Here is an 11,498-nt window from a genome sequence, read left to right as displayed (position 1 = left end):
CTTCTCAGATCTTCAGAGACTGTTGTTCAGCCTTTGGTCTTAAAAGCGATTGAGACTCTTCTCTGTTTTAAGTTTCAGATAAAAAGCTAAGTATTCCCTTGCTTCTTTCTCTCTGCATTTCCAAAATCCTCCTCTAAAGGCCAGAGAACTCACCAGCAAGACAGGGGTGGGGTGTCAGGATACAGGACTGTTTAGCTTCAGGGATGGGAAGGTTATTACTTAGCATTATCATCCTGCACTTGTAAAAAGTTCATTATTATTATTATTATTGTCTTTTTAGGGCCACACCCACGGCATATGGAAGTTCCCAGGTTAGGGGTAGAATTGGAGCTACAGCTGCCAGCCTACGCCACAGCCACAGCAATACAGGATCCGAGCCTCGTCTGCAACCTACACCACAACTCACAGCAACGCCAGACCCTTAACCCACAGAGCAAAACCAGGGATTGATCCCACATCCTCATGGATACTAGTTGGGTTCATTACTGCTGAGCCACGACAGGAATTTCAATACTGACATTTAGACAATGGTTATCATACAGGGGAACAGTGGGGGGGGGTTATTATAGAGGAGGAAGATATTAAACCATGCCTCAATAATAAAAATTAAAGACTGGTGCTAAAGTAAACCATCATATGATGCAACAACACCATGGTGTGTTACAAATTCGGCTCTTGTTGCAAAAGCTGTGACTTCCCTGCAAGGTGAAGGTCCACGGGCAAAAGGGGAGGCCCTGAGCCCAGGGCCTTTAATCCAGAGCTGCACTGTGAGCTGCCTTGGTGTGGGCTCCTGTGGGATTTCCCATGAGTACCCCCTCCTCCTTCCCCGAGGCTCCAGCCTGCACCTGTGTCATGGCTGTGACAAGAGCGAGTCAACACCCAGCCCTAGCAGAGAGGCATGTGTTCCTATGTTGGTGGCCCCCACAAGGTTATTGCTCAATCAAGCACAACTTTGTTTATTGCAGCTTTTATGTGTTTTTTTCAGCTTCTTTGATAACATTCTAACTAGCATTTGTGGAGTCTTAAAAGCACCTGCACAGAATCCTGGATCCTCTAGGAACTCGGCTGCAAACCACCAGGTTGAAATATTAACCGTGCATGTTGCCGGTGGTGAGATTTTTGTTTTCTTCTTTGTGTTATATTCACTTTCTGCCTACTCTAAAATACATCTATGCACCTTGTGTAACTGTGGTTAAGCCAAACAGAAATCAATGTCATACAGGACTGCTGACCCCATGGGTCCCCGGATCTCTGTCCCCAAGGACTTTAGTCTCCCATGCACTTTGCTCTCTCCCAGCCAAGGGATATTTGCTTGCATTTGCAAGTGGGTAAAACGTGCTTCAGGCGGTGATGCTAACCTCCCGCTCTGCCAGCCTCACCATTTTCCAGGCTGAGCAGCATAGGAACCGCAGTTGAGTGTGGCCATAATCACAGCCTCAGCAATTCTAACAGGATCATTGAAAAACTTCCTCAGTGAAAACTGTGAGACACTGGGAGTTGTTTTCCCCGCCCCCCAGTACTAGCTCATAATCATCAAATCAGCCAATCACAGCCCATCAAAGACCTAATACCCCCTCCCACCACCACCTCTCATGGGAATCAACATGACTTTTGAGCTCACAGAGATGGGCCAGGTTCTTTTTTTTTTTTTTTAATAATTTTTTTTTTATTTTCCCACTGTACAGCAAGGGGGTCAGGTTATCCTTACATGTATACATTACAATTACATTTTCCCCCACCCTTTCTTCTGTTGCAACATGAGTATCTAGACATAGTTCTCAATGCTATTCAGCAGGATCTCCTTGTAAATCTATTCTAAGTTGTGTCTGATAAGCCCAAGCTCCCGATCCCTCCCACTCCCTCCCCCTCCCATCAGGCAGCCACAAGTCTCTTCTCCAAGTCCATGATTTTCTTTTCTGAGGAGATGTTCGTTTGTGCTGGATATTAGTTGGAATCTAATATCCAGGTTCTTGATTATCACTGTCACTTGACTAACTGAGAGCTTACTGTGGCCCCAGCCACAAAGCCCCCAGTTCAGACAGTTACAGATGTGTTTTGTGGAACAGAAAGCGTCCAGAAATACTCCCACAGTGATATCAGCATCTCCAGCCATAGGAAGGAGGAGGACCAGAGAGGTGTTCTTTCAACACCCCACATGTAACTTTCAGCAAATATCTTATTTTGTAATGAGATCAGTCCTTTGAGAGTGTTTGAAAGGCAGTGCTTGCTGTTTTGTATACACATTTCCCAACCACATGTTACAACACTCAACAGATACCACTTGGCTTTCATCACAACAGACATATACCTCACAGAGGTGCTTCGGATTGTCTGAACCCCTTCTTCCACCCCACTTCTCTAACATAACCCCTCCCACAACCAGTCTAACACTGCACTTGACATTTGAGTCTCATGAAAAATGGTCTCATCTCTGCTCCAACGTCTCCCACCCATCCCAGCCCCAGCGACAGGCACTTAAGGAGCTTCATTGCTTTCTTTTAAACAGTTACAGATTACAATTTCTCCCTGTGTGGAACTGAAACTGAGCCTCCTAGAACTGAATTCCCTCAGCGAGCTTATGATTCTTCTCTTGATCCTAAAGTTTACTTGTGCCTTCTGACCTCAATCCTGGGCTAATCAAACATTAATCAACCAGTGTCAGATGACTGAGAGTGCTGCTGTTAACATAATTAATGTACTAAAACTGCTATTATAAATATCGTCATTAGCGTACAAACTCGGCTTGTTTCTCCAGGGCAAGATGAGCTCATGGACCACCTAGCCAGAGCACTATACACCAAAGACATCCTGACTTTCGAAACGTGGATTAAGAAATGTCATAGAAATGTTACAAAATGATTAATCGCAGTTTTTTGGTTCTTCCCCTTTAAAACATCCCGAGCTCAAAGATCAGGATGGAGCAGATTTGACACTTGTCTCCTCCCACTTACCGCGCTTAAAAAAAAAAAGAGGAGTTCCCGTCGTGGCGCAGTGGTTAACGAATCCGACTAGGAACCATGAGGTTGCGGGTTCGATCCCTGCCCTTGCTCAGTGGGTTAACGATCCGGCGTTGCCGTGAGCTGTGGTGTAGGTTGCAGACGCGGCTCGGATCCCGCGTTGCTGTGGCTCTGGCCTAGGCCGGCGGCTACAGCTCCGACTGGACCCCTAGCCTGGGAACCTCCATATGCTGCAGGAGCGGACCAAGAAATAGCAAAAAGACAAAAAAAAAAAAAAAAAGACAAAAAAAAGCTCTTGCTCACAGAATCAATTAGAGATTCTCCTACCCCTGCGATTCCTAAATCAAAATGTTCTGAAATCTGAAAGGTTTTTTTGTTTTGTTTTGTTTTTGGTAATTCCTTTGACAGCAAACCCTATAATGAAGGCTATTTATTTACCCCATCATATGATTCACTGCAGAAATATCAGTGTGTTTGATTATGGTACTGTCCCAGACCCCAACTGGGATGTTATATAATATACGGTATATGTACTCTATCACCTTTACAAACTTTGAAAAATTACAGAAAGTTTTGGATAAGAAATTGTGAACCTGTATCTGTTTCTCCACATATGATAGTTGGTCTTCTACATCCCAATTTATTATTTCTAGGTCATTTATCACCGATCGAGTGATATTTTATTCCCACTATCTATTTGTCTTTTTCTCCATCTCTCCTGTAATTTTAGCTTTAGGAATACTGTGCTTTGTCATTTGGCTCATGGGCATTCAAAACTGTTATACCTTCACTGGAAATTGCCTCTTCGAATGTTATAAAATGTTTTCTTCATCTCCACCTGCTGTGATACTGAGATTATGACCTGTGCCTTCTTTTCTTTGCATTTGCCTCATGCATCTTTACATATACTTTTATTTTCAGCCTTCTGGAAAGCACTTTGTCTTAGATGTGTCATTTGCTGGATAACAGCATAAGGTTGGTTTTACCTAGGAATACAGTCTAAACACCTTTTTTCTTTTAGTAGGTGAGTTAAAGAGTTAAGCTTATTTCCACATTTATTGATAAGTCACATCTTAGCCTTAGTTCTATCATATTAATACACTTTCTGTTTTTATAGTTTTTAGAAATATTTTACTGTGTAGTCTGTGTCCTTGTTACTGAGAGTAAATCTCAAACTTTGAAAGATTTTTTTTTTCTGGCCACACCCATGGCATGTCAAAGTTCCCAGGGCAGGTATTGAACCCACAGCAGTGACCGGGGGACTGCCATGACAACACCAGATCCTTAACCTGCCATGCCACAAAGGAAGTTTTTGATTTTTTGCTCCAGTTTTATAATAAAAACTTTAATACCTCTGGTTTTCTATTATTTAAAAATTGCCTATTAGTTCCTTACTATGAACAATGGGAAAAAATGAGCACATTTCCTCTTCATCTCTTCCTCTCTTCTCTGAACCAATTTTAGTCAATAATACCTTTATCAGAGTTCATCTTTGTACTTTAAAGTGCTTATTTTATTGCTTAGTTTGTCAGCCTTAAGGAATGTTTTTTGAATTCCAGGTATTTAAAGTGCAGCAATCAGTAAACTTCTTCTTCTCATCTAGTTGGCCACTTCTTCTGCAAATATTTGTTAATTACATTGTTCATATAGCCTTAGGGCCCATCATTTTTTACATCCTTTGCAAACACTCTAATATGTAGAATTATTTTAGCTTTAGCTCAGAATAAATATAAAGGTTGCTGTCAATTTTTTCCCTATAATCTGGAGTTCCTGTCGTGACTCAGCGGTAACAAATCCAACTAGAAACCATGAGGTTGTGGGTTTGATCCCTGGCCTCACTCAGTGGGTTAAGGATCCAGCATTACTGTGTCACAGACATGGCTTGGATCCCGAATTGCTATGGCTGTGGTGTAGGCCAGCAGCTGTAGCTCTGATTAGACCCATAGCCTGGGAGCCTCCATAGGCTGCCGGTATGGCCCTAAAAAGCAAAGAAAAAAAATTTTTTTTCCCACAATTTCCTCAATTATCTTTTAGTTGGCTGCTATTCATCCTCTGCTTATTTTCTTAAGAAATGTTCATAGAATTAATAGTCTCTGAATTATTTCATGTTCAAGACTACATATAGTTTTTAAAGTGGAAGCGTAATGTGGCTGGATATAAAGTCCTTGGGTAACCCTTTTTCAACGAACATCTTTTAAGTACTAATGTACCACCATCTTCTGGCACTGAATATTGTTGTAAGAACCCTAAGGCAAGCCTGATTTTTCTCCCCCTATAAGTGACTTGATCATTTTGCTTGATTGATCATTATTGAAGTATAACAACTTTACTAGGATATTATCTCTAGGTCAACTCTTCCGGGTTAATTTTCCCTCATATGGGTATAAATTAAAGTCTTCTTTATTTCCAAAAATTATGTTATTTGATATGTTCCATTGTTTTGGGTTTTTCCCTAGGGAAACTCCAATTACATATATATCAAATCTTCTTTTCGTATATTCTGTATCTATCATTTTTTTCTCTACTCTTTCTTTAACTCTTTATTTCCATTCTATTTTGTTTGCCATTCTCACTTCCTTCCCCCATGTCACTTATGGTTTTCTTAATTGCCTATTGTTTGTATTTCTTCCATTTCATCTTTATCTCTCTGATGTTCAGTTGAGTTTTTCCTGAGTTCTACAGCCCATGCTTCATCTCCTATTATCTCACCTTCTCTTTCCCTGTGTACTTTTTCGCTAGGGGTCGAATCGGAGCTGTAGCTACTGGCCTACACCAGAGTCACAGCAACAAGGGATCCGAGCCGCGTCTGCAACCTACACCACAGCTCACGGCAATGCTGGATCCTTAACCCACTGAGCAAGGGCAGGGATCGAATCCGCAACCTCATGGTTCCTAGTCGGATTCGTTAACCACTGCGCCACGACGGGAACTTCTCTTCGATTTTTTTTTAAAAATTGCAAACTGAAAAACACATCAGAAGAATAATACAATAACCATCCATAATTCCATCACATAGATTTAGTTGTTATCATTTTTGCCATATCTGCTCTTGCTCTCTCTACACACATACACGGTACACAAACACTTTTTTACAAACGATTTTAAAGTAAATTGCAAGCAAACACCATGACACTTCATCCATAGAAAAATCATCCTGCATCTCCTAAAACAAGATATTCTCCTATATAACATGGTACTAATTTAATAATTAACCCCTAATATCATCTGCTATTTGCCCATATTCACATTTTTTCTAATACCCCCAAAATGTTTTATTTTTAAAATCCAGTACTCAGTCATATATTGCATTGCTTACTATGCCTCTTTATTCTCTTTGAATGTAGAACAGCCCCCAGCTGCTGTTACAACATTTGTTAAGAGTACATGCCTTTCAACAACAACAACTACAAAAGTTTAGAAACTGGCCTTATGTTTGGAAGCAGTGCAAAACTGTTAAGAAGCACTGCCCTACTTCCCACCCCAAGCTCATTTTCATTCTTAAAAAAAGAGAGAGAAAAAGGGGGGGGGGCGGAGAGAGAGAGAATACTTGCCAGTTACTTTGTTAAAACTCTCCACATTCTAGATTTGTCTGGTTAGTTCTCTATATTTCATTTATTTTTCTTCTCTTTTCTTTTTGGGCCACACCTGCAGCATATGGAAGTCCCCAGGTTAGGGGTTGAATTGGAGCTATAGCTGCCAGCCTACACCGCAGCCACAGCAATGCCAGATCCTTAACCCACTGGGCGAGGCGAGGAACTGAACCTGCATTCTCATGGATACTAGTTGGATTCATTACTACTGAGCCACATGGGAAATCCCTCATTTGTTTTTCTAACACTTGTATTTCCAATAGATGGCTAGCTGGGTCTAAAGACTTACTAGATTCAGAGTAAACAGTTTGGGCTATAATTACATTGGGCCTTTGACATTGCATTCCATCAGGAAGCACCTGATGTCAGGTTGTTTTACTATCAGTAATTACAAGTTTGATCATTTGATTAAGCTGCTAGTTTTCACCAATGTCATGTACAAATATTCCCTCTATAATTACTAATGAACGTATATGGTGATGCTTTGTCATCATATAAATATCTTATTCCCTAATTACCTTTTTTTTTTTTTTTTTTTTAGGGCCACACCTGAGGAATATGGACGTTCCTGGGCTAGGGGCCGAATTGGAGCTGCAGCCATAGCAAGATGGGATCCAACCTGCCACAGCTCACACAACACTGGATCCTTAATCCACTGAGCGAGCCCAGGATCGAACCTGCATCCTCACAGATGCTATGTCAGGTTCTTAAGCAGCTGAGCCACAATAGGAACTCCCAAATACTTTTTACCCAAAGGTTTTAGCATCTATGAATGATCCTTTTTTTTTTTTTTTTAGATTTTCACCTTTTCTTTTTTTATGAATTTTATTGCATTTATAGTTGTACAACAACCACCACAACCCAATTCTATAGCATTTTCATCACAAACCCCCAGCCCATCCCCCCCACCCCTCAACCTGTGTCATTTGGAGACCATAAGTTTTTCAAAGTCTGTGAGTTACATCTGTTCTGCAAAGAAGTTCATTGTGCCCTTTTTTTAGATTCTACATGTAAGTGACAGCATTTGATGTTGGTGTTCCATTGTCTGACTAACTTCACTTAGCATGATAATATGGATGATTCTTATCTGAATTAACTATTACATTAAGGATTCCAAAATGGCCATTTTTAAAAAATTGTGTTCTTGTACTTCTGTTTTGCAGTCCTTCACAGAAGCAATAATTGCATTCATCTTTTTCTTTCTTTCTTTCTTTCTTTCTTTTGCCTTTTTAGGGCTGCACACTCGGCATACAGAGGTTCCCAGGCTAGGAATCTAATAGGAGCTGTTGCCACTGGCCTACAGCAGAGCCACAGCAACACCAGATCTAAGCCAAGTCTGCGACCTACCCCACAGGATACAGCAACACCGGATCCTTAACCCACTGAACAAGGCCAGGGATCAAACCCGCAACCTCATGGTTCCTAGTCAGATTCATTTCTGCTGCGCCATGACGGGAACTCCTGCATCCACTTTTTAAAATTCAATGTCTGGAGTTCCTGTGGTGGCACAGTGGTTAACAAATCCGACTAGGAACCATGAGGTTGTGGGTTCGATCCCTGGCCTTGCTCAGTGGGTTAAGGATCCAGCATTGCCGTGAGCTGTGGTGTAGGTTGCAGACGCGGCTCGGATCCCGAGTTGCTGTGACTCTGATGTAGGCCAGTGGCTACAGCTCCAATTAAACCCCTAGCCTGGGAACCTCCGTATGCCGCGGGAGCAGCCCTAGGAAAGGCAAAAAGCCAAAAAAAAAAAAAAATTTTTTTTCAATGTCCTGTTGGGACAGTTTTCACCTACTCTGTGGCAATGCTTCCTGGCGAGAATTCTTCAGTTGTTGGAAACTCTTAACTACTCTTTTCCTCTGGTTTGATGCAATCTATTACTCCTCTTTGAATGAGCCAGGTGTTTGCCTGAGGCTCCTGCAGAAGGGGCCAGGGTAGCCTTCCAGGCTAGCTGGTTTCCATACCACCATCAGCCGCAGACACAGGCCGCTTCCTGTGAGCCCTGCCCATCCCTGTGATTCTTTGTGCAGTCGTCACACATACAGGATTCAAGGGGGCCACAAATTTTTGGCTAATCCGTTTGGAGGTGGAATCTATTCCTCCCCTCCCTCAAATCTAGGTCATCCTAGTAATTGGTTTGACAAAGAGAGCATGGTGAAAGTGACATCACAGGCCTCTGACCTAGCTCATAAGATGCCTTGCAGTTTCAGCCCAAGCCACTGAGAGATACTGCTCTGGGGGAGGTCTGAGACCACAGAATTCTGACTATCCTGAGACCATGATGCTCCGCAAAGTTGGGCTGGCCGCAGGGTGAGGCCACGTGGAGAGAAAGGCCTGAGGAACCAAGGCACCTGACATCTGGGGCCGATCGAGATGACCCACCCTCAGCCTCTATCTGACAGCAGCTATGTGAGCAGCCCCCAGCAAAAGCTACTAGCTGAGCCTGTCACATCCCAGAACCACAATTCAGAATAACAACGTGGTGTTCTAGTCACCAAGTTTGTTACAACGGATAACCAAAACATCCACTTCCGGAGTTCCGGTTGTGGCTCAGTGGGTTAAGAATCCAGCTAGTATCCATGAGGGTGAGGGTTCAAGCCCTGGCCTCACCCAGTGGGTTAAGGTTCCAACATTGCCATGAGCTGTGGTATAAGTCACAGATGTGGCTTGAAACCCATGTTGCTTTGACTGAGGTATAGGCTGGCAGCTGCAGCTCCAATTCAACTCCTAGCCCGGGAACTCCCATATGCTGCAGTTGTGACCCTAATAAGAAAAACAAACAAACAAAAAATACCCTCTTCCGCTGGTTGTGTGAACCTAGACGTTTGGGGTCTCAATGGCCTCTGCTGTCAGGCTTGCTCACTGCAATCCCATAGCAGCTTGAGGCTGCATCCTCCACCTTTAGGAGGCATAGATATTTCTCGAGCTGCTTCAGGCCAACCCCCTGAGCCCTCCTGTAGGTCATGATTCATCCCTCTGCCTTCTCTTTCTTTGGAGGGATTTCTGCCTCATATCATGCACTTTGGCAGCCTTCTCGCATATTTTACAGTCTGCAAATTATATCTGTCCATTAGTTTCACCAAAAAATACTGTCTGTGAATTCTTCCCTCCACTTTTCTTAGTGTTTTTTTTAATGATTTCCCAAAAAAGAGAAGGAAATGCTGATTTCTACAGCAACTTTCCTGCTGCACTCGCGGCATATGGAAGTTCCCAGGCTAAGGGTCGAATCAGAGCTGCAGCCACCGGCCTACACCACAGCCACAGCAATGCCAGATCCAAGCCACATCTGTGACCTACACCAGAGCTCACAGCAACACGGGATCCTTAACCCACTGAACAAGGCCAGGGATGGAACCCACAACCTCATGGGTACTAGTTGGATTCTTTTTCACTGAGCCACAGTGGGAACTCCCTCTATAGCCACTTTCACCGCATAAGTCACCAGCATAATTTTTAGATGGCTAAGTTCTTTTAAAGGCACCATAACCAATCATCTATTAAGAGACAGTAAGGTTGTTTTCAACATTTCATTGTTATAAGCAACACAGCAGTGAAAATCCTTTGGCGTATAACCTTCTCACTCTCAAACAAATGCTTCTGTAGGATCATTTTCTACAAGTAGAATTTGGGGGTTGAGGACAATGGCTGATTGATTTTTATGCCACTTCAGAATATAGGAAAACAGCTCAGCTTTGCTAAAGCTGAAGCTACAGAGCTCCTTAAATAAATTCCCTCAGCCACCACTACACCTATTAAATTGTTTGGGCATTGTGTTGCTTGATGTATTCAGCTTGTGAAAAAAACAGTCCAGTCCAATTTGGGAAAAAACATGTAATCACAAGGGCTATTCTGGTCAAAGTTTCCAGGTCTCAAAAAGCAGAGTAAGTACAGAGGTAGGATGAGGCAGAACGAGGAAGACAGCAAAGCAACACAGCATCAGAATTAGGGGCACAGAGCCAGGCTGGGTATCAATGCCCAGACTCTCAGGCTTGGGTATGAATACCAACTCCACCACTAAAGAGCTGTGCAAATTGGGAAGGTTGCTTAACTTCTCTGGGCCTTACTTTCTTAATCTATAAAATAAGGATAGCAATAGTACCTACTTCATGAGGCTATTGTGAAGACTAAATAAGAAATGTAGAAGTTCCCATCGTGACTCAGCAGTAACAAATCTGACTAGCAACCATGAGGCCGAAGGTTCAATCCCTGGCCTTGCTCAGTGGGTTAAGGATCCAACACTGCTGGGAGCTGTGGTGTAGGTCGCAGACACGGCTTGGAAACAGCATGGCTCTGGCTGTGGTGTTGGCCAGCAGCTGCAGCTCCAATGCAACCCCTAGCCTGGGAACCTCCACATGCTGCAGGCGCAGCCCAAAAAGACAAACAAAGAAGAAAGAAATGTAAATCACTGTGTCTGTCACACAGTATGTACTCAATAGCTGTCAGCTGTCACAGGTAGAACACAAAAGCTCCTCCTTCCAAATTGTTCGGCATTAGAGTAGTTGCAGCAGAGACATGGGGAAAGGGTGAAGGTTGTCAGCTTCCTAGAAGAGATTTTTTCCATTCTCTGCAAAGGTACACTGCTGGGAACAAACAGAATGGATGAGAGAAGATGGGGAGGGAAACAAGGCCGGCAGGAGAAGATGTGTTTCCCCAAAGGAAAAAAAAAAAAATCCACGGTAGGAGGAAGAACTTTGGGTTTCTGAGAAGGGACAAGGAGGGAGAGTCGGCAGAGATTAAATTGCTTCGTATCCAGTTTGCGGGTGTGTGAATGGAAGCTCTGCTCCCTCTATGTGCACAATCTGATTAATAGATACATTCCAAGGCCCTGCTCTTTTAACAGATACTGATTGATTACACCTCACCCCCTTGGGCAGAAGGCAGATGTGTAAAAACTGGTTGCACAGGATGTCTGCATAAGTGGTGTCCCGAGCGTTGTGCAGTTCACAGCCTGCAC

Source organism: Sus scrofa, chromosome 7, assembly GCF_000003025.6.
Source record: "Sus scrofa isolate TJ Tabasco breed Duroc chromosome 7, Sscrofa11.1, whole genome shotgun sequence".
Lineage (NCBI taxonomy): Eukaryota > Metazoa > Chordata > Mammalia > Artiodactyla > Suidae > Sus > Sus scrofa.
The sequence above is the reverse complement of the archived record's forward strand: the minus strand, read 5'-3'. Positions refer to the sequence as shown.